Raw genomic sequence first — 23,863 nt, 5'->3', positions numbered from 1 at the left:
TCCAGAGCATGGGAAAAGCAGGAGCAGCAGCAGGGAGACAGCTGGCTGGCTGCTGACACAGAGAGGCATCATTGCGTCACGTCACGCTGGGTAAGTTGTCTTTGCCATCAGAAGGGCCAGGATTTTCCCTTTTTTTTTTTTTTTTTAATGTTGTGGGAGGTAGGTGCTCCACAAATTGATGGTGGGGATTTGGTCAGGTCGAGTAAAGTGTCCCATCTGTCAAAAGGAATGTGGGTTTTCATCCTTGAAATGTAATGCTTTTCTGACCCTTAAAATGAATTACTCCCTTTGCTGGACTCCCTTTTAAATGAATGGTTAGTGAACTTACTAGGATTTTAGGATATTAGGCCTTTCTCATATTTAATGTGTGGATTGTCTGAATGGATACATTAAAGCCAACACAAGCAATAAAGATGGATTGCCAGTAAAATAAGCAGCTTGGCCTCTGATTGCACAGAGGAAGCAGATCAAGTCAAGAAAACATTTCCTAAAAGTCACTTTTCTAACTGTAAGGCAATTCTAATGGCTAATTCTTACTTAAAACACCACTGTTCTCCAGTTTATTAATCCACACATTTAATTTGGTATAAAAATGTAAATTAATTGACATTCTTCTTCCAAAGCAATCCTGGTGTTATGATGGGCACCAAAATGGCCACGTGAATACAGAATAAAAGTGAATGGCTGTATTTCTGAGAATCCAAAGAGTTTGCAAATGATACAAATGAACAAACATGAAATCATATTGACATGCACATGGATTGCTAGGAAAATTCTGGCTCTGGATGAACCTCATGGAGAATTTATGGTCATTTCTGTCATGCCAGACTTTCGCCTTGTCTCTTTAAAACTCTTATGGTGAAACTCAGGCAGAGGAATGTCTTGCCCAGTTTGCATTTAGTGCTGTAAAATGCACATATGTAGAGGACTCAGTGGTAGGGAATCACATATGGGGCTCCATTCCTGAAGTCACCTGGTGAGTGCATTTTATACCTCTGCATGTGGAGCAGGCTCAGCAGGTTGCATGAGGAATGCAATGTCCTGGAGGGCTGACTTCATCATTTGTGGCCAAGGATATATTTCCTTCATGAAACCACATTTATGTTTATTTATTGCCGTTATTATTTTAAAGGATTTTAACTACTTGCAACTCCAGTTTCTTTTTCTGTAAGCGTTGCTCCCCTGTCTTTGGTATTCTGATTTTTTAGATTTCAAATTGCTTGGCTGCAGTGTTGAGGATCAGGTTGCTGGCTGGAGACATCTGGATGGGGCTGAGATCTGTGCATATCATAATCAGATCACTATACATTTTGAGTCCATGTTCTCATTCTTCCTCTGCATTTCTCATTGTTTTGTATCCTCTCCGTTTGTATGCAGTCTCATGTAATTATATAAAAATGGTTTCCTCATGCATGGTATGAGTTTTTATTGCTTTGCATTCACTTTCTTTCTTTCTTTCCATCATTTCATGGTTAAATAGGAGAAAAGTTAGGTAATATGTACACAGGGACTGCTCCACCAGACTGGAGCTCTGAGTATCTCTGTTACCATGTGCTGCAGCCAAAGAAGTTTACAGCATGCAGAGGGAAAAGGTTATTGTTAGTGTAACTGAATAAGCATTAGGGTTAATATATAATGTATAGGTCTATGTAATGGATAGTTTTTATTCATCATAAAATGTTCAAATGACTTGCAGATGTCTGACTGCTGCAGCTGTTGCAGACCTTGTAATGGCATTAGGCTCTGACTCAGAGAGCAGCTCTTTGCCAAGAGATTCTGGCAGTGGCTGCAGCTGTGATATTCCCATTGAAAAAAAGGACTGTCAGCAGTGGAGGTGGTGATACAAAACGGAATGGGAGGATGAAAAAGGGGCAAGGCTGGCTCTAGGTATGACAGGAAAATGGAGGTTCTGAAAGCTTCCATTTTTCCATGTTTAACTAACTCAGTAGCATCCTAGCACTGCACTGACCAGGGAAGCAGCTGGAATTTATAGTCACCACAGATTCTGGCTACATGCAGCTTGTGTTACACTAACTGGGGGAAAAAAACACAAAATACCAAATCTTTGATAATGTCAAACTTTTTTTCCCCAAGTTTTGAAAAAGAAAGAATGTCCCTAAAAGCAGACAGGACTGAATCTCTGTTGCACTAACTGTGCAGCACAGGAGCTCAGCTGCTTGCTGCCTGTGGAGACTGTGGAGTCAGGGAATATCTTCCTTGGCAGCCAAAGGAATGCCAGCATCCTGAAAAAAAAAGAAAACTGAGGGGGAAAAAAAAACCCTCTAAGTGTCTCATGATTGTTTCCCTGTATCTGTAAAGAAAATAATGAAGACTGACATGCAAAGTAGGCACACATTTTATACGTGGGATGTTGTACTGAGACAAACACGCTGGGTTTGAAACAGCTTTTTGATTCCTGAGTGAATGGAAAAGCAAAAGCATGACCATTTTTAGAAGAGATTTGGAGAAGGCAGTGCAAAACAAAAGCACAATTTTGACTGGGTTTGGTGACAGTTGTTAGAAAGTAGAACTGAGGGAAGCAAACCCTGGAGGCAGCTGAACTGTAAATCCCCGAAATGGGGAGGGAGCAGAGCAGGAGTCACCTCTCAATGAGGAGTGGATTTCACTGCTGCCTTCCCTGTTGCTTTAACTACTTATGGAGAGCAGGGTTTAGTCATGAAATGGACTGCAGTGCTGGTCCTGCTCCATGAACCCACAAAGCCAGAAGCAGTATTGTTTCTGGCACCTTTTGAAGGGTCTCTGCCGACTCCAGTGTGTTCTGTCTGCCCATGATCAATGCTGTATTTATGACAGTAAAGCTATCAAAATATGCTGGGTGACCTAATTGTGGCTTTCCAATATCTGAAGGGAGCCTACAGAAGAGCTGGAGAGGGACTTTTTACAGAGCCTGGAGTGACAGGACAAGGGGGGAATGGTTTCAAACTGACAGAGTTGGTTTAGACTGGATATTAGGAAGGAATTCTCCCCTGTGAGATGGTGAGGCCCTGGCACAGGTTGCTCAGAGCAGCTGAGTCTGTCCCATCTCTGGAAGTGTTCAAGACCAGATTTGATGGAGCTCTGAGCAACCTGGGATAGTGGAAGGTGTCCCTGCCCATGGCAGGAGAGTGAAAACAGAGGATCTTTGAGGTCCCTTCCCCACACCATTCTGAGATTCTTTATTTCTTTGAAAATATACAGATTATTAGAAAAGAGATGCAGTCTACATGAACTTCACTTATTATATTTAAAAGAGAAAAATCTTACTGATGTGGCTTATTCCTTACATGAGTAAAAGGGAATGAGTTGCTCTCCTATCCAGGGCTGCATTGGCTATTGCCTGGAGCTGTCAGCTGGGACCCCAGGAATCCCACCATGTCCCTGAGAGCATTGTCCAAAGGCTTCCTGAGCTCTGTCAGGCTTGGAGCTGTGACCACTGCCCAGAAGAGCCTGTTCCAGTGCACAACCACTCTCTGGGTGAAAAGCTTTTTCCTGATATCCAGCCTAAACCTCCCCCTACAGAGCATTATTGCATTGTTGTCTGGTCAATGAATAAATATTGTGTGTGATGAGGAAGAATCTCAGTGCTGGGTGGGCACAGCCCCTGTCCCAGGACATCCTACAGCAATGGTATGGGCTGTGGGGTTTCATGCATCCCTTCTCTGGGAGGAGGCTTAAGTTTGTCCCTGGGAATCTGCACCTGCTCTGGGAAATAAACAGGATGTTGCAAACTGAAAAGGGCTGAAAAGTCACTGCCCAGCTCATGGTCCATGGGGGAGGTGGGTCTGTAGCTGCAGGCATTGCAGAGCTTTGGGAGAATGCCATGCACAAAGCAGCTCTGTGCTGCCCATCCCCAGCCCAGGGCTGAAAGGGCCAGTCTTTCTCAGAGGAAGAAGCAGAGCCTGGCAGGGATACAAGCCTGGGTCCCAGAAGCAGCACTGCCTTGCTAGCAGAGCATTTATTCTCCAGCCAATTTGCCTCCCAGCCCACCAGCTAACCCAGGCAAAGCATGAGGTTGGTATTTCTTCTGCTGCTTCCAGATCCAAAGCAGAGCCAGCATGGGGATCTCTGTACTTTACTGCTCTGCAAGGTGTTGACATGGCCTTTCTTTCCTAGAATGTTTTCTTATCAGTAAATCTTAGAAAAACTGTCTAGAAAGTCTCTTGTATCTCCTCTTTCTCATGAGGAAAGGCTGACTTGGGTAATCTGACTCCAGGAGAGACTTACTGGCAAGCAAAAGAACATAATAGAATTGCAATCTGTTCAAAATTGGGAATAAAGGAATTAATGGGGGAGAAGTCTGCCAGTGGCCATCAAATATGATGGTCTGTCTGCAACTTCTGATTCAGAAAAGGTGCAAGCTGTGCCAGGGGAGGTTCAGGTTGGGCATCAGGAAAAATTTCTTCATGGAAAGGGCTGCAAAGCATTGCAAGGTGCTGCCCAGGGAGGTGTTGGAGTCCCCATCCCTGGAGGTGTTCAAGAAACATCTGGATGTGGCACTCAGTGCTTTGCTCTGGCTGATGAGATGGAGATCCCTAAAGGTGGAACTTGATGATCTTGGAGTCTTTTCCAACTTAAGTTCATGTGCTGTCCTTGTACTCAGACGACAGCAGCTCCTTGTGTTGAGGAAGAGCCTGAAAGCATTAATGGGGATGCTGCCCCAAACACAACCCATCAGCTGATCCAGAGCCTGCTGAGAGGCCTGGCTGCTCCAGAGATCTGGGCTTCACCCAGACATGGTGGTAGGAATGTGTGTGAGCTCTGGGCTGTCAGTGTGGATGTGGGGTGCAGGAGATGCTGCAGTGAGGACCAGCAGAGGCAGGCTTGGCTACCTTCACCCAGGGTGGGGTGTGTGGTGGTTTCCACAAATCCCACCTTGGCAGAGAGGAGGAGGGAATGTTTGTGGAAAGCTTCTGCCCTTGGCAATTCCTATTTGCTTTCAGCTCTGTGCAGACATCTGTGTGGAGCTCAGCTTTGCTTCTGCTCTGTGCTGGGAGCTCAGGTGCCTGGCTAGACAGTTGCATTAGGCAGCAAAGCACCTAATCCTCACTGAAGGCCACCTAATCCTCTCAGCTTAATGGCCTTCTGCTGCTTCAGATAGTCCCTTCTTTATTCCTTCCCAATTTGCTCAGCAACTGAATTCTTTCCTCTTCCATCTCCAAAGGAGCCAGCTCTGCTGGCCAGCCATCCTCATTCCTGGTTACCAACACCTCTCAGTCCTTCAGGGCTCCAAAATGCAGAAACCCATAAAAGCAGCTGGAAGTAAATGACTAATGGAGAGGAAAGTCACGTCTCTATGGACTGAAGAAAGTGTTCTGTAGACCAGTGTTTGAGCACCTTTCATTAGTGCTTCCTGGTTATTTTTTCTGCATTTCACTTTGCTGAATCCAAGACCTGCTTAAGCTGTTGGGAATTGTTCCACCAACTTCTGCAAGAGTTGGATCTAACCCCTGGTCTGAAAAGTAAAACTAGTCTCGCTGGTTTTCTTTTATTTCAGTTGGTTTCACTTTCTGCTTCTCAACTCCCAGAATAACATGAATGTATTCATAGTCCTCCATGGTGACATTCACACAAAATATTCTCTTTTTATGTTTCTCGTAAAATAAAATGTGTATCAGCAATTCCATCTCTGTCCTTCTGACACTGTTTTTCAATCCTATTTTTTGCACCCTTCCATCCTCCTGACCTTCTACACAGAGGTAAATAAAAAATTCTTTTTACATATAGCTTATTTTTGAAGAAACTTTGAAGAGCTCTCAGCATAGTTAAAACCAGACAGTTTTCCCTCAGAAAATAACCTGTTTGTAGTATCTCAAGTGGAAAAAAAGATACGCTGGGTTGTGAAAGATGTTTGTTCCATCACCATGGAACTCCTTGCACAGTTCCCAGGGCACACAGGGAGGTGACAGTGGATTTCTACATCACAGCTTGATCTTCAGCTTTTAAGTGGAAGCAGTGCTTTTATTCCTAAAATAGCCATTTGTTCCAATTAACATCTTTCTGGTAGCAGAAAGGGAGCAATGAGTCGAGTATGGTGCTACAGAACACAGAGAAGGGAACATTATCTTACAGAGCTCTGGGGGGTTGTCCTCCAGATCGCCCAAAATTCTTTCCAAGTAACGTGTTAAAATATTGGTAATGCAGTGACTCAACCATATAAACAGATGGAGTGAGTAGTGTGCAGCCAGTGATTCAGCTAATGTACAGCTCTGGAAAATTCAAATTTGATTTAACATGAGGAGAAATATTGAGTAAGACACTTCTAATTTTTCCTTTTGTTTAAGGAGGCTTTAAGTAGGTTGGTTTTTCTACTGAATAGAGAGGGTGGAAAAACACAAGGCAGTAAGAGCTGATTCAAAGGGTGGCATCCTTGGTCCCTGCACAGAAACTCCTTGCAGAAGTGCTGCACTGCAGTGCCAGCTCTTGGTCTGAGCCCAAGTCCTGCTGTGGGACACGAGCTCCTAATTTCTCCAGAGGGAGTGTTCCCAGCTGAGTTATGCAGATCTCTGTGATCTAGTTCAAGCTAAGCTTCACGTTTATTTAGAACTGAGTTCACTCATTAATTTCAGCTTTTAAAATCTTAAAAGCTGTATCCACTATAAAGTAAATCCCATTTTTTCCAGGCTCCTCCTATAGCACAGAAAGCTGTGGCTGCAGATGTGAATGTGCTGTGCCTGCAAACAGGGCTCACCAAGGCTGCTCTTGGGGATGCTCTCCAAACACCCAGAGGACATCTAAGTTGTTGACATGTCTTACTACATACTTTTTATTCCCTTGGAGTGACAAAAGGAGAAACTGGCTTTCTGCAGAGGCATTGTCAGATCAGCACTTAAAAACTCACCTGATTTTTATGGAAATCTGAGGGAAAGCCTGTTCTCTTTACATTATTCCAGTCTTATCACTGTGATTACAGGCTTTATTCCACAAGTTTTGAGTACAGATTACTGCCACCTGCCCATCCCTTCACCTCTATGTAAATGTTGCCTTTGAAAGCTTAATTATGAAAGAGCTGCCACCTTCACAGTGGAGAGGCATGAGAAGTGATCTGAACAGGTTAAATGCAGGTGAATGTTAAGTTTTGCACACAGCTGTAATATTCATAACATGGTAATTGCTGAAGGATGTCAGAGTAAGCCTAATTCCTCTAGCAGCTGTATGGAGGATAGAGTTTTGTCCCCCAATACACTTACATAATCCTACTGTGCCTAAATTGATAGTGAAAGTGTATTTCAGAGAAGAGATTTGGGAAAGTGCTTGTCTCATTTGATGAGGCAGGACCTCAATAGTTCAGTGTGTGCAATTATTTGTGCCAGCTGTGAGGAGTGCTCTTATATATTGGAGACTGCTCTGAGTAGTCAAGTAAGTTCCTGACCCCACAAACCTATCTGGGCATGCTTCAAATAATGAGCTATACTTAGCAATTTTATTTAATATCCACATGTGAAAAGAGTAACAGAAGTTAGAGAATCTGAGTGTTCTGTTATTTGCCTGAATATTGTCAAAACCCATTTTTATGTATCGTAGTTTGCTATTACAAAGTATTAAAATGACATTTCATTCACCCTGGCACGTGGCTTTTGCTTTTTAGAAAGAAAAGCAGCCCTCTCACCACTGCATTGAAGTGGCACCCATGGCATAAAACCTCATCAGCTGTGTAATAATCCTTACAAGATTTGTAGTATGGACAATTTCCTCAGGAGTGCTGTCTTCCATCTATGGATTGGATCTTCTTTTGCAGAACTGATAAGGGACAACACTGTTGTCTAAATAGTTTGGACAGCCAGAAACTGAAAGTAAAGGCACCTGTCCTTTCTCTCTGTTTCATTTTGTTGGGATTTTCTTTTGTTTGCTTTTGGATCACTCATCTCAGTTACTTCTTCATTCTTTTCCCCTGCTGCTCCTGTTTTCCAAGTTGCTGGCTTCTCTCAAGGGTCCTGCAATTTTCAGGGCTTTTCTTAAGTCTTCATCTCCTGGAGTAATTCCAGCTGTGATATTTTAAAAATTAAGCTTAAGCCTTAAAAATTAAGCCTGCAGAAGCTGTATCAGAGATGACTAAAGACAAATTGAAAATCAGGGACCTCTTGACAGTGAGTGGGATCAGAGCTTTCAGTGAGCTGGAAGTCACGAGTTTGATCAAGAATGATTTTTAGGTTACTTTCTTGTGGGAATGAGGTTTATATGATCATGTCACGTAGGTAGAGGTATATCTGAGGGTGTATCCATGTTATTTAATAATGTTTGAATCTAGTGGTTTACTCCAGACAGGATTAAAGCTGACAGAATAACTTAGTCCCTGTGATTTTGATTAAAATAAGTTGTGGAGCAGGGAGAATGTATCATGTTCTCCCCAAATCATGGAAAATCTGCAGTGGGAACTCTTGGGCAACAGCATGCACTGACTAAAGAGAGTCTTAAATCACAGCTTTGGAAGAGATTTCAGTTAAAACTTGATCCTTACACCCTAAAGTTTACAAACCACAATGCATAGACGTGGGAAACCAAGTTTTCTTCATTCTGATCACAAACTCTAAGATCAAGAGAGTTAAAACATCTACTGAAATCACAGAAAGAGTAAGAGGCTGAGGAGAGTATTGGATGGAGTAACTTTAGTTACAAAGGCAACCAAAATGTGGGATTACTGGTGTGAGGGGGAAACAGCAGGTGAGGAATTTCTACACCTGTTGTATGTGAGTGGGGGAAGCTCAGGAATAGAAAGTGGCAGCCAGGAAGAGAAGGAAAAGCAAAGGGAAGCAGGAGGAGAAAAGAAAATTCAAGTTGGAAAGGCATCAAGCAAGGCTTTCAAGATCGCTGGGAGGAGAGATTAAACAGAAACTAAATTAGTTTTAATTTAATCTGTTCGTTCTCAGAAGAAATCAGCGAACTCCTATCCATAAAAGTGCAGGCGAGGCAGAAGCAGAACAAAGGGGTTGCAGGGAGAATCAAATTTGAAGAAGAGGCAGGTCTGGACATGGGAAGCAGTTAATTTTAAGCACTGTTTAGTGAATGTGTCACTAATGAATGTGTCAGGGATAATGAGAGCTGAAACTTGTGGTAGAAGCAGCCAACCTGGCCACAGGAACTGTATGAGAGGTGCTGAGTGGAAACAGGGGAAGAGGCTCTTGTGAATGAGACAAAGCAAGAGTTGGTTAGGGGTTTTCTTTTCCTCATCTTGCTTAAATAAATCATTCCCATTAACACTGAGCCATGATTTACCCATCTGAGTGCTCTGGATATCACAGCTCAGTTCCACCCTTGCTGCTTGGTGCAGAAGTTCCTCTCTGCTCACAAGCCCAATGTCCGTGTGGTTGTGACTGTGCAGGGAAAAATGGCTGGAAAAGGAACTGCTGTGAAGGCTCCAGGCGGTCTGGCGAGGGGACAGAGCAACTGTTTTGTCACTGGACAAATGGTGGCAGTGTGCACAGGGTGACAAGATTCCTGAAGCAACTGTGTTGGCTGAGCAGGGTCTGGGACAGCAGTGACGCACAGGACTGAGGGAACACTGGCTTGAAGGAACATTTAAGGAGCTGTTTCTATTGCCAAACTATTAGCCAGATCTTTTAAAAGTGGCCTGGCCCAAAACAAAAAAACAAAATAAAAACAAAACAAACAAAAAAAACCAAACCAAACCAAAAGCTGACTTGCTACTGTTAAACCAGAAGAGAGACATTGACCATAAAAAAATGTAGGGTATTCCCAGTTTACTGGCTACAAGATGATCAAGTAGATTCCCAGTGACAGCTTTGCAGAGGGACTACAAGACCTGAAAGCAAAACTGCTTTGGGTTTAAACTGAGCTTCCTAAAATGAGATTTGCTTTTTCTGCGTCACCTTCTTCCTCCCCTTGCAAACCTTTGCTCCCAAAGCCAGGGAGGGGTTGTGGGGATGATCTTTCAGAAGTCTTGAGAACGAGGAACAAGGTGGAGACGGCAGATCGATCTACACCTGTGACAGGCATGACTCAAAGGCATTCCAGCCCTTTGCACAGCAGAGACACTTTTAAAATATCCCATCAGCAAAACGGCCAAGCCACAGGGCACCCGTCTGACAGCACATTCCTGACACTTTCCTGCCCCTATAAAGGAATGGTTTGGGAAAAGGGAATAGTTAACAGTGGTAACTCATACTGGAAGAAGCTGTGACAGCACTGGTTCCTCCCAAGTGGAGTTTCAGTACAAAAAAAACCCATGTGTGGTCAGCATCTTTATTTCAGGGCATGGCAGATGCCGAGCAGCCCCTGATCACGGGCAGGATCCTGAGCAATTCCTGATCCATGGGCAGGATCCTGGGCAATCCTGATCCATGGGCACCATCCTGAGGGACAGAGCAGGTCTGCCCCCACTCGCATCCCGCAGTTTGGGGGTTTGGGGAGAATAGGGAGCGCAGGTTTGGGGCTGGAAGGGTCACAGGGATCAGCAGGTCAGTTTTATCCCACACAGGCCGGAGCAGAAGTTCCTGGCACAGCCTGTGAGGAGCCTCCAGCGCGGCTCCCGCACTCGGGGCTCCCCGGCGTAACCCCCGCCCGCCCCAGGCGGCTCCCGGGGCCAGCCCACAAGGCCCGAGGACTCGCAGCTCCGACATCCGAAGCAAGGGACGCCCAAGCCCGGGGAGCAGCGCCCTGCGGCGATCCCAGGGCGAGCATCAAGCGCTGCCTGAGGGATCGCGGCACGAACCCGCCATAGCGGCCGCCGCCTCTCCCCTCATGGCGGAGCCACTTGGTACCTCCTTCCCCCCCCCACCCCCAGCAGTGGTTTCACCCCCCGCCTCACAGACGGCGGGGGGCGTGGCCTTACCCTCCCGGCTTTCCCCGCCCTTCTCATCCATATTCATGAGGGCGAGCCGGGCGGCCCCAATGCGGAGGGGCGGTGCGCCCAAGCCCCGCCCCCGGACGATGAATATTGATGAGGCGCGCCGTGGCGTCGGGGGCGGCGCGGGCGGCGATTGGCCGGGCGCGGCGGCGCGCGGTGACGCGCGCGGCGGCGGTGCGGGTCCCGATTGCTGCAGCCGCTTGTCAGTGTGACGAAGATTGGCACCCGAGGTAAGCGCTGTCACTCAAACCCCGCTCCAGCCCCGCCGTCCATCACGGCGCGCCCGCCGCCCGGGCACGGCCGCGCCGGGGAAGCGGGAGAGCGGCTGGGGAAGGGGCGAGCGGGGCGGCGGCGGCCAGGGGAGAAAGGGGCACCCGCGCTCCGCCGCCGCTCGCACGGACCGGGGGGTTTAAGGGGCGGTGGCGGGCGCGGGGAGGGGAAGCAGGGGAAGGAGGGGAAAAGCGGGGAGGGGTGTGTGGGGGGGGGAGCGAGGCGAGGAAGGTTCTGGAACGGCCGCCGTGCGCCCGTTGTGTCCCGGCGGGGGCGCGCGCGGGGAGGGGACGCGGGAGCGCGCGCGGGTCCGCGCGGAGGAGGAGGAAGAAGAGGAGGAGGAGGAAGGAGATGGGGGCGATGGGATGGAGGGGGAAGGAAGGAGGGAGGGAGACAGAGGAGAGGAGGCGACGCGGTGCTTAAAGGGGCAGCGCCGTGCTGGCCGCTCCTCTCCGGCGGGGGGGAACCGGGGGGCGCTCCGGGGGCCTCACGGCCGGACCGCCGCTCGGACAGCTGCGCCGCGCTGTCCCCCCGTCCCTGCCGCTGTCCTTGTGTCCCTCCCGCGGTCCCTGCACGCTGCCCTGCCCCAGGCGGCGATGCGCGGTGCCCCGCTCGGCGGGATGCTCCCCCGCGGTCCCGGCGAGGGGCGGTGTGCGCGGGGCCGCGCCGCCTTCTGCCTCCTCCCGGCCGGGCTGCGAGCAGACACCGTCCCCGCAGCCAGGCCCGGGGTGCCGGGTGTTTACGCGGCCGCAATTAGGAGCTGAGACTTGACACTGCCCAGAGGCCCTGCTGGGCATGTGTGTAAACAATAATAAATCAAGCGCTGGGTTTATCCCCGAGTGTTGCCTCAGTGAGCCGCATGTCCCGGGTCTCATGGAGCAGCCCATGGCTCCCGACACGCCGGAATTCCTCAATTAACAATATAGCAATAGAAGTCGTTAACACGTTCGTGTGATAATTCTCTGTATAGCTTATCGATATTTTTGAAAATATAATTTATTAAATATTTTCTTTAGTCTTGAGTGTTGGTATGTAGTGTAATTTTAGAGACAGGTCACAGTATGTGCTTATTTCTTTACTGTTGCTGAAGTTTTTAGTCCCTTTTTGCAGTTTTGACTGCTGTGGTTTAGGCAGGGAGAATCACAGAATGGTTTGGGTTAGAATGGACTTTAAAGATCAGCTTGTTCCAACCCCCTGCCATGGGCAGGGACACCCTCCACTGTCCCAGATTGTCCCAAGCCTCATCCAGCCTGGCCTTGGGGCTTCAGGGATCCAGGGACAGCCACAGCTTCTCGGGGCACTTTGTCCCAGTACCTCACCAGTCTCACTGTAAATAATTTCTTCCTAATTCAAGACACTATATCTGATGTAAAACCCTTAAAAGTGAACTAATTATGAATTGTTGTTTTGTTGGCGCATTTTTTTCCCCTCCAATTTTTTTTTTTTTTTTTTTTTTAATATTTTATGCTTGCACTTGAGAGCTGCCCAGGCAAGATTCATTTTTTTGTCCTTGCCCCTCTTAGGAATAGGTTGTGTGCATTCCATTAAACAGATCCCAGGAACAGGGAACATGATCATTATGTTCTGGATGTTGGAAAACACTTGGGCCAAAATCAGTGGAGGAGAGCAAAAAGCTGTAGGTCACTCTCAAAGTATGCTAAATATCTCAATTTTTTATTTCTTTTTTTTTTAACTAAAAAAATCTTCTCTAAGTTTTTACCAAAAGCACGCACATTTAGTTGGTTCCTAATTTTATTCTCGAAGATGCTCCTGCACAAAATTTCACTAGTATAGATTGTTTGATGAAGAGAATTGTAGCAACTGTGGCTTGGGATATTTGCATATCTTGCTGTTCTCCATACTGTGAATGCACTCACAGGTTGTTCCCTGTCCTCTATGGGATGTCATCTGTTTATGGGCTGCCTGTGCTATGGGTTATGTCCCTTTAGCTGTATTTGTGTGTGTGGCTGAAGTGAGATGGCTTCTGCAGCTGGATGGATCCCTGTTAGCTGCATGTGTGAATTTCATGGATCGCACTGAACCAGGAAACAAGTTGTGATTGTATCAGAAATCCATCTTTACGTGTATTTCCAGACTGTGTCATTGCTACAGTATCCAGCTCAGCAAATGCATTTTGAGTGCATTTTCTATCAAGTAAAATTGCAAATTTATCCTTTTTGGAGTCTCTGTAATCTCTATGTAATCGCATATTACATTAATCATTACATTCAAGTTTTCAAAAATTTCTGAAGGACTAAAATCCCCGAACATTTCACATAATTATTCAAAACAATTCTGATTATTTTTCTCATGTATATTCTATCTTCAGTTTATTTTATGAACTGTGCAATATATTTTTACACTGGACTGTCACCACTTGACATATTTTCTTGTCATCTTGTAATTAAAGTATCCACAGAAAAACTTTGTAGGTTTTACTGTGTTTTCTTTACATACTGTCCAGTTCAGTGGTGAAAGGCAGAGCTCAGTCAGGGTGAATATGGGAAATCACAGGATAAAGTAGGGACTGTTGTGCTGCCTGAGATTTTGGAGCCTCAGATCATTTCTCATTGATCTCCCCAGCGGGTTTTTTTAATCTGTGCTTATGCATTTTGCTGGACTGAAATATTTCATTTCCCATGTCCTGAAATAAAACCCAATAATTCTTCACTTTTTGGGTACCTTGTTGTTAGAGTCGGTGGGGATTTTATTTTGCATTTGGAAATTTCACTTTGCCATGTTAAAAAGTCGAGCTGGTATTAAGTACTTACAGCTTTGATTTGTAGTTTTAATACAAGTTGTAATATTTGGGTTAAACAAAAACAGTATTTTGTAACTAAGCCCTTGCAATGTTCTATGATAGGACTGAAAGGAATTTAGAATGAATGAAATATAAATTTATTTTAAATGCTTTAGTCTTATAAAATGGTTAGTCTTCTGAAAGCTGTTATTTTTTCTTCAGAATTTTGCTTTCCAGCTGTATTTTTCTGTGCTTTAAATGCAGTGCTCTAATAAAGCCCTAATAATTCTGATTGCTACCAAGTTTGGGAGCGTGCAGGAGCAATTCAATTTCCTGGAAAACAGTAACTCTTTGGTGAAATTAAGCCCTGTATTAGTGGCTGAGGGTGAATAATCACAGAACCACCACTGTGGCAGTGGAACTGCCTGTTCTAATGGCCATGTTAATGTCCTGAATGAAGCAGTCCAAATTGTATTTCAGAATATTATGTCGTGGTCTGGGAGCCAAATGTTGCCTCTGCAAAACTGGCACATATGTGAAAGCTTACAGTAAAGCAGATTAATATTTTTATTTTGGTCTAAGTAAGACCAAATGCAATTTTTTTTTTTTGGTGTGAAATTAAAAATGTTGCAAATGTTACTTGCAGCAGCAGCAGCTGGTTACTTCACTTCTCACCTGTTCGAAGAGTCTGGAGGTTTAAAAATGAGAAATCTCAGAGGGGTTTATTTTGCCACAGCTCAGTGCTGTACAAAATGTAAAACAACTTAGTGCTTTTCTAAGCAAGAGGATTCCAAGAGCAAGGAGAAAAAGCTGCTGATGGAGTTCTTTCATTTGCTTATTTGATGCCAGATGTTGCCAAAATCTTTTACCCAGACCATTTTACGTCTCCCCAAGGGAATTGAACACTGAAATATTCACACTTGTAGCAGGTTTTTTGCTTTGTTCACTGAGGTGATTTCATGCCAGAGGTGTGGAAAATGGGGTTAGAAAAAGTGGGGTAGAAAATAAATAATGGCACCACAGATCTGGAAATGCCAATTTTGGTTGTTATGGAGCTGTGGCACTGTTTTTATGAAATTGGTAACTTGGAAGTAACCAGCAGGAAGGAGATGCCACATCATGTATGGCATTGAGAGGCAAAAGTTGGTGCTGGAAAGGGAAATGAAACTCAGCTCTTGTTCTCGCATGGCTGGTTCTGTCCTTCACAGGATTGTTTGGGGTTTGATGTGGCAGCTGCTCCAGGCCGTGGTGTTCTCATTTTTTAGTACCTTGGTGTACAAAAGAGGTATTGGCTGTTAAACCTGAGGGCTGTTTAAGTATACAGAGAGTCAAAAGGTGATTTTTGAAAATGAGAGCTGAGCTTGATGATCACAGAGTCTCCCTTGCCCTGCTGTGCCCAGGGATCTGCAGCTCTCTCTTCTGCAGCTGATGGGAAAATCAGGCAAAAAAGTAGAATATGGCAGCTCACTGCTGGTATACTGAAAGGGGGATCCATTTCTTTGAAAACTTCAAATTCGAATTCTTGTTTTATTGGTGAGGTTTTGGAATTGCCTGTGTTTTTTCTTGAGGGCAGAAGCAGCTAGGAAGTGTGGCTGTACTTCACATCCTGCTTGGCTTTTTATGAGTTACACAGCAAACAAAGCAAAGGGAAAAGGATATTGTCATACTTGCTGAAAAATAAAGTGCAAACCTTTTATATTCCAAGGAAACAGGGGCAGTTAGAGAACAGAAATTGGATCTTTACATGTGTTTAACATGCCTAGAGAACAGGGGAATGAAAATGTGTGTGCTATGTTGTTGTAACTAAAGAACTTCTGGGTCAGTCTGTGATCACTTAATTTATATTTTCTAGCCCATTTTTATGTGATCTAGGCTATGGTAGTAGCTATACCAAAAGGAAGAGTATCTGGTTATCTTTTCTACTATTATTATTTTGAGATGTTGATACTGGTAGCTTCATTCTTAGTCCTACTGAAATTTGCCATGATGAATATGTTTGAGCAGGGTTATTCTGCCAACTTTAAAATGATTCAGCATCTTGAGAATGACTTTAAGACAAAGTAAATATGTTAATTTATAAGAAAGGCAGGATTCTTCTTATTTAAGAGCATATCAGCAGTTGAGTTGTGGATTTTAGTGTTGCAGAGGGAAAAGGAGCAATAAGCATTCATGCGGAGCATATGGCTGTTCCTTGAGAAACTTCAACAGACCTTAACCTCTTGGAAAACCTGATTTATATGGTACTGAGCAAATATTTATTATCTAAATTACCTGAATATTCCTGTAACACGAGTGTCTTCCTGTCTGTTGGTCCTTGCATGTCACCTGTCTGTGCAGTCATCACTGGACCAAGTAGTTCAGCGTGATGCAGCTCACAGCAGCAGGTGATGGGTGAGTTTAATCCTAAATAGTTTTTCTTTACCCCAGAATTCTTATGCAGCAGTCGTAACTCCTGGAAGGGTGGAGATTTGTGTTTGGGAGAGATGGGAAACAAGAGTGGAGAAGGAAAGCAAGAGTTTTTATTTAATCCTCATTTTAAAAGTAAACCAACAACTAATTTAAGGGAAATTAATCTTAAGACCTAAACTTAGTAGCAAAGCAAAGTTGGTTGTTTAGGTTTGATGAAATATTGGAGTCAAAACAGGGAAGATTCTGGAAAAGTTAGTGATGGATTTCACAGGGGGTTGCAGAACCAGGATTTTGTCTCTTTCAGGTTTTTTGGCTAGTCCAAGTTAATGTTTGATTCATTAATGGTGTATCCAGAAATCATAAAATATATAAAAATGAAATAATTGATAAGGGAACAACTTGATCTTGATGAATTGTTTAAATACCAAAAATGTGTTGAGGGCATTTTCTTACCCATTCAAAATCCAAAGTCCATTTTAAGTGCATTTGTTATTTAAATAAAACTTCTATCTACCCTTCAACTGTACTTCAATAGCATCAGGAATTCATGCCTTCTTAGAATAATTGGAAACTTTTATGGTTTTATAATAAAAATGTTGGAAAACATAACATATGCTTACACAAACTGCTCACATTGTAAAATATTCAATAGCAAAAAAGGCAGAGAGACTGGTGGTTATTCTGTGTCTTCTTTATGAAACCACAAAGTATAAACACAAAACAAGATTAATTTCAATCACAGTTTATTGGGTGCTGATGCAAATCATGATTAAAATAGGATTTCCTGTTGTTTTGGATTAATTTGCCTGGAAGGAGATGGTTCCATGAGTGTCTCCAAAAGTAAGAAATTTGGGACGTGCTCATGTGGATATTCCAAAGGCTTCAGTGGCAGAGGGGTAGATTTGTGTTTAAAACATAAACACCCCTTTTTATCCAGGTGGAGTTCTCACCTTTTTTTTCTGTTTATTGTTTTGGGGGTTTTTTTAATTGAAATTTGGTTTTTAAAAGTAATTAAATATCAGTAAGCAGGAGTTGTACAGGATCAGTCCCAGCTGTGGAAGTGCTGATACACATCCTCTGGGATGTAAGGAGTGTTTGTAGTCTTTCCAGTGCCACCCTCTTGCCACAACAGCAGCAAAGCAGATGTGACACCATCATCCTGATTTTTGGGTCCAACATGTCATAAAAGCACGTTGGGTAAAAACTGAGGGCAAAAAATCCTTTTCTGTCCTGTAGCAGGAAATGTTTGTGAGGATTCTCATGTTGGACTCATAAATTCCTTCTGTGTGTAGTATTAAGAATACAGAAACAAAGCAATCTTCATTTATTATGTGAATATTGGTGGTGGATGAGGGAGTGTTGGGAAATATTTTTGCTCCTTCATACCCTAATCCCTCAAGAGTTTTGGAACAATTAAACAGGGAGGTTTCCTTTCCCACTGGTTTTGTTTTCCTCTTGACAAAATTGCTTTTTAGTCCCCTAAATTCCTTGCTATTACTTTATGAGGCTGATAAAACAGGGTCAAATTACAATGTGAATTGAGTAGGAGAAATGAGATACTGCAGGAAACTCCTTGAATTTGAGGATCTTTCCATAGTCAGAAGAATGAGGATTCTATTTTGCAGAAGGTAGGAGAGCAACCTGAGGATTTCCTTCCAGAAATCCAAGAGCTACCTGGGGGCAGGATACCTGCCATGCATCCTTTTATGACTGGATTGGGTAGAATTCCTCACCTTTCTCATCCTTGTTAAGAATGTGGTAAATTGGTGATAGAATCAAGAATGTGACCCATGATTATGCACCTTTCCCTGGTGTACACACCAAGGGTGTGTGCAGAATTAGGAGCTGGAGTTCTTCACAAGACTCAGATCCCTCAGTTTTATTTCTGGTGTTGAGCCTGGAGGAATTCCTATGATCTATGCATCCTTAATATTCATTTTATCAGTTAACTGCATATCCAGTTTCAGCTTATATAGTGCCACATTTTTTATGATTTATTTTTAATTTGATGCTTGCAAATAGGAGAATTTATAGAATTAAATGTACCAAAAGCAGAGTTTAAACAAAAAATGAGTTGCCAAAGGAACATAAATCTTTTAATGAGATGTTTTGTTGTTGGTCATCACAATGTGTGATGGTGCTTGGGAAGTGGCCTGTGGTATGAACACTTTGTATGGGTTGCTAAGATCTGAGATGGAGGGATATGAAAAGAGGAAAATTAATGGGACAACAAACAGTAGATACTGTTGGAGAGCTCTTGCAGAATGAAGTCACTATGACATAGCATGTATTTTCAAAATCCTATATGTAAAGAAAGGTTGATGGCAGCTTGGAGTGTAGCCTGTATATCTACAGAAATTCAACCTAAGTTGTGGATTTTAATTTATTTTTAATTTTCAGTTTCTCAAAGTATAATTTGCATTCATTTTTTTAATGTCATCTCATATTCATCAAGATTAACATATAAGTAACTCTATTGCACCACCAAATAATAAAGGGAACAAAGTGACACAAAATAAATCTCATTTTACTGCAGCCAGAAATTGGTTTTGTGGCTTTTTAGGGCTTGACTCCCAGGGCAATTGACAGCATAGCTGTTGTAGAGTAACTGAGTGGCTGTATCCATGTGATGGAGCTCCCTGAGGCTGCTATTATGTTCCTGAACAGGAACATTGTCTTTCTTAAAAGTATAATATTCTAAATAATGACTGTACTTTTTAAGTACATGAGACAGAGGAAATGAAAGCCACCTTGGTGCTGAATGAGGAGAACATTCTCATTGAGCACAATTTTAATAAACTTGTCTGCATCAACTTCATATTGATTTGTTTGTCTTAATTTCTGTGAATGACTCTGCGTGGGCAGGTCAGTGGAGATGGAGATGGACTGCAGCAAAGGTGGAATGAATCCTGGATGTTGGCATGTGTGCTCTGCTTACTGCTTCATTATTGGAATCTATTATTACTATCATTATTTGAATCTATAAAAATACATGGATCTTAATGTCTGCTCATATTAGTACTTGTGATATATGCACAGGTCTTTGCTTCCTGTGATCTGAAACACAGAATGAGAGGATGACTCAAACGAGGCTCCTTCAGTGCTAGAATGAACAAGTTCCTTTTTTACTTTGTAGTTAAAACCTCAGTGGTGATTCACTTTCTGAGAGACAAAGCAAGTTGCCCTTTGTTTTGGTTTCACAGTTAGGTATTTTTATTACACTTTACGTATTATGTGTACATATTACAGTTTTTATTATTGATGGCATTGCTTTAAAGCTTGTCTGCCAGAGGAATAAAAGGAAAACAAAAACTGGCAATAGCAAGTCCAGGTTATGATTCCAAAGTGCCTTGGTGCTGTCTCCACCCTATAAGAAGTGCATCTCCCCCTTCTTGCCCCCATTGAAATGTGCAAGACATCATCATCTGCAAGCTCAGATCTCTGTTGTCTGATGTATTTTAGGGTAGACAGCAGTATTAAATGTCTAATTTCTCTTTGAAGAGGGCAAAATACCCTCTGGCTCCTTCTCAGCCACATCCTTCCCTCTGCAGCATCTTCACCCAGGCCTGTATTTCTGTAGCACCTCTTTGTTCCTGGCTTTGGTATCTCCTAAGCTGTCTAGAAATTTGCTATTTCCAGAGTTTCAGCTGAAGGCTTTGCAGGCAGGGACTACTTCATACATTGAATATTTAACTGACCAAATCTGGCAGCAGTGGCCCCATCAGTTCTTGGCTGCAGTTATTTCTGAATGGAGGTGCAGGATTTTCAGATGTTCTGTAGTCCTCCTTATGTCTGACCAGAGATAAGGAATGGATAATTTATCTATTTATCTACACTGATTTATCTGTCAGTGATCTCCATTCTGAAGATGCCATGAATAGTGAGAAGTCTTTTATTTGAAAGTAGCCCAGTAAATGAAATGAGAATGAATACCAAAATGCATGGCTTGTGAAGAAGAGAGTAAGAGGGTTACACTGTCCTCAGAACAGAATTAAGAGGCTGCAAAAATGAGAGGAGCCCATTTTCTGAAGAATAGATCTTTGACAGTATAAGGAACAGTGGTAAGAACTTTTAATGTCCCATCTGCTCCTTGAACCTTCAAGACCAGGTTTATCACTTCAGACTGAAACTCCTTCTTGCTCAGTGTTCAGTCTCTAACCAATGGCTGAAATTCAAACTGCCTTCAAACTCCTCAAATACCTTCCCTGCTGTTTAGAACCAGGTTTCATGAACCAGAGGTGGCATCTAGATTGAGTGATTTTGTTTTTCTGGAAACTTGTCTGAAAACCATCACTTTTTGGAAAATAACTTTAGTAAGTTTAAAGACCAGTTCAAAGACCAATTCCATCTTGCTTTCAAAAATGTTGGAGTTACTTTCTCTCTGTTTCTTATTGTGAACTTTGTGTGAGAAACAGAGATAACCAGATTCAAGATCTCTGCTGTGTTTTAGCAGTCATTTAATTTCTGGTGGCCTCTGTGCAACCTTAGTGTCTGCAACTTCCCCTGAGATGATTTTTTTAATGCTTTTCAGTAGTTGTGTTTTCTAAGTATGTTTTCACAATCTTTGCTACTTTGCTTTCACAATCCTTACTACTTTTTAAAAGTAGCTTCAGTGTATTAAATGGGTGATATTAAATGTAATTAAGGTAATTTTAAGTGGTAATTTTTGGAAAGCTTTTAAAAATTGCCAAATAATCCTGTAGCAGAACCTGTCTTCACAGAAGGCAGGATCCTAACAGTGGCCCATTTCTAGCATCATGCTTTGATTTTACCATGGATTGTAGTCAAATGATTATGAAGATTTAAATGGGGGGGAGAAAATCTCTCACCTTTCTTGATTTCATGCTTAATTTTCACAACAGTGGTGAGTTATTCCTATTTGCATTTCATGGTTTTATTTTTGGGATGTGTCTTGTCTAGCCTTGGCAGACAGAAACCAAGCCAAGGAGTAGAATGTGAAGGTTGAACAGTGAGGGAGTTATTATCCAAATGGAGCCTTCTGTTAGAGGTGTCAGCAGAGACAAAGGTGAATGTAGAGAATGAATGGAATAAGATGAGAGAAAGATCAAATAATGGGATAAGAAGTTCAAGTGTGGGATAATGGGTGTGATTAGAGATTATTAACAAAACAAAATTTGCAAAACGTGCAAAGAAATTCCTGTCTGTCATTAAAACTTGATGAGGGAACCACATAAGAAAACAATTTTAAAAAATCATGTTGAGTCTTAGAATGTGTGTTCTATGGTCTTTTCTTCTGACTATTTCTCTGTTGGTTTTTAGGTTTCTGTCTTCCAGGTTGAACATCAGTGGGATCTCTGCTGGAACAAGATAATGTCTTCAACTCATTGAAGGAAAGGGGTGAGCAGCTTTCTCATGGCCAATATTTTATCTTCTTTAGAAAAGAATGTGCCCTGGAAATAAAGATCATCCTGCATTGTTGAAAAGGAAGCCAGTTCTAGTTGCTTTTCATGTGCCAATGAGAATTGATTTTTGTTTCTTTTTAACTTGGTGTGTGAATGTGAGGATCTAATGTTACATAGCGAGGGCCAGGACCAAAGTTAAATAAGAATGAACAAAGAGCCATGCTGCATCTGCCAGTCATGCATTTCTCTGAAGGACTTCAAAGAAACATATTTGAGAGAAAATTAGAAGGAATGATTACTTGTTAACAAGTCTGTTGGGTAGTTCTGTCACAACCCTAAGAGGGTTGGTGGTTAGGCTGTAGCCTGAAGCATAACTATTTATATCTCTTACAAACATCTGTTGTAGCTTGTGTATGTTAAAAATGCTCCCACTGATCTCCAGCAGCTCACTTGCACCTTCTGCTAAGGTTACTGGGTGGTCCCTGTGCCCTTAATTATAAAGGAGTAAGTGGAACAAGCCAGGAGTGGCGTGATGAATGTGAAGTGGTCACTTTGTGTGTGTTTCAGCTCACGTTTAATCTCTTCTCTTACAGACTTAACTTGCACAAAGTCTCCACATTTCTAATTATGATTGCCCCTCTTCATTTAGCTTCCTTTCTGCTTTACATTTTCCCTTCATACCTCATTTTATAAAAGGCTTTCATTTTTTTTCCCCTTTGCTTTGTAGACCATGATCTTTTATGAATTCCCTTTTGCCACAGGTATCAGTGGAGTTTCTGATTGCAGGTCATGCATCAGCTTCCAGTTACATGACCTTAAGTTTTTCCTTGGGTTTTCCACACGTTTTGCTTTCAAAATAAATAAAATAAGAATTAGTTCTGTTCTATGTGAAGCAGACTGGCAGAGTCCCCTTCAGGTTATTTTTGTTATTTAAGTCTTTTTGTTATTAAGTCTTTTGTTAAGCAAGTCTTTGAATACAGCACAAACACACAGTTTTCCCTCTACTCTCAATTTCTTTCACAGAGAATAATTGGCATTTTGAAAGCTAAGATGTCCAGAAGTCATATATTCTTGTGTTCACCTCAGATACCCAAATACTCTGTGTCCTGAGGCAGTGCTGCTGTGAGCTGAGAATCCACACACAAACCAGAAATCACCACGAGTGGGTCAGCCAGGAGCAGGGGGTGTCCAAGTGCACTTCAGACCCAGTCAGCTGCTTTCCATCATAGCCACCTTCAGCTGGGGGAGCCTGAACCAGCCTGGCTGGATGTGAGAAGGATCAGAAACCATCCATGTGTGGAGGAGCTGTGGAAGTGATTATCTGTGGCAGTGACAAACATCTGGGAGCAATAGCAGCATCTGCTGAGGCTCTGCCCTGCCTGCTGCATCCCAAACGAGGTTATAAAGCCAAATCTCTAAATTCCTCCTCACTCACTTTTCTTAAAGTTCAACGTGGTGTGTTTCTTGCTTCTATTGAGTAATGAGGAAATGTTTCTTTTTAGTGAACAGAAGTAATTCCTCAGTTAATTGCCTCAATTTAAGCGTGTGATTAGCTCAATTTGTTCTTCTTGATTTGCAGTGGTTGTCTTCACCAAATCTCATCAGTTCCTATCTTGCCTAATAGCTTAATCTTTTTCTACTGTAATTATAAGTCAGAGGGGAAGCTCTGGTGGGAAATAAAGGATATACCCATATAGAATTCTTTCCATTCATTACCCTGGGAGAAAATATGGCAAAAGTCCTTCTAGGTGAAATAATCTATGGATGTAGCTCAAAGCTGAGCTCCTCCTTTCTTCTTTTGTGTGGCCTCAGGGCCTTCCAGATGTGGAACGTCTCTTCATTATGGAAATCTGGAAGGAGGGGTTAGTCCAGCTTGTCTTGTTCTCCAAAAATTCCTGCCATGTCCTACTGTCTTTGCCAGTTTACATGTATTATCTTTGTGGCCTCCCTCTCCAGGTTTTTATTCGTGCCACAAGTATGATCTTACTTCCCTGTGAACTCTTAAGATTTTCTTCCTCTTCTACAACTGTTTTACTTTTATTTTCTCATTTTTTCCTAAGAATTTCATCTTTCACAGTCAATTTCTTTAGCAGTGTTTTCTGTGGCACTTAGCTTTAAAATAATCATTAAATAGTGTTTGTTCTTTCTTTGTTTATTGTTCCAACTGTTCTGCTTTTATTTTGAAGGTAGTCTGGTCCATGCTTTGGATGTCACAGTCATAAATTAAATGTATGTCTTTTGAGAAGGAAGAAAAGCAGCATTTTCTATGTGACTGTTCAC

General features: G+C 42.8%; 1 protein-coding gene across 4 annotated transcripts in view; it reads left to right on the top strand.

Annotated features, from left to right (window-relative positions):
* The window catches only part of PKNOX1 (PBX/knotted 1 homeobox 1), a 44,730-nt gene continuing 20,867 nt past the window's right edge, over window positions 1-23,863 (top strand). The window contains exons 1-2 of one of the 4 annotated variants that reach the window (XM_079307170.1): window positions 1-90; window positions 21,501-21,578. The gene's annotated coding sequence lies outside the window, so the exon portion shown is untranslated. Of the gene's footprint in view, window positions 91-10,886; window positions 11,032-15,691; window positions 16,203-21,500; window positions 21,579-23,863 lie in introns of those variants that run through there. The other 3 variants (XM_079307169.1, XM_079307172.1, XM_079307171.1) reach the window with 3 other exon arrangements.

The sequence above is a fragment of the Erithacus rubecula genome (genome assembly GCF_903797595.1).
Source record: "Erithacus rubecula genome assembly, chromosome: 1".
Lineage (NCBI taxonomy): Eukaryota > Metazoa > Chordata > Aves > Passeriformes > Muscicapidae > Erithacus > Erithacus rubecula.
Note: the sequence above shows the minus strand (reverse complement) of the source record. Positions and strands in the feature narration are given on the sequence as shown.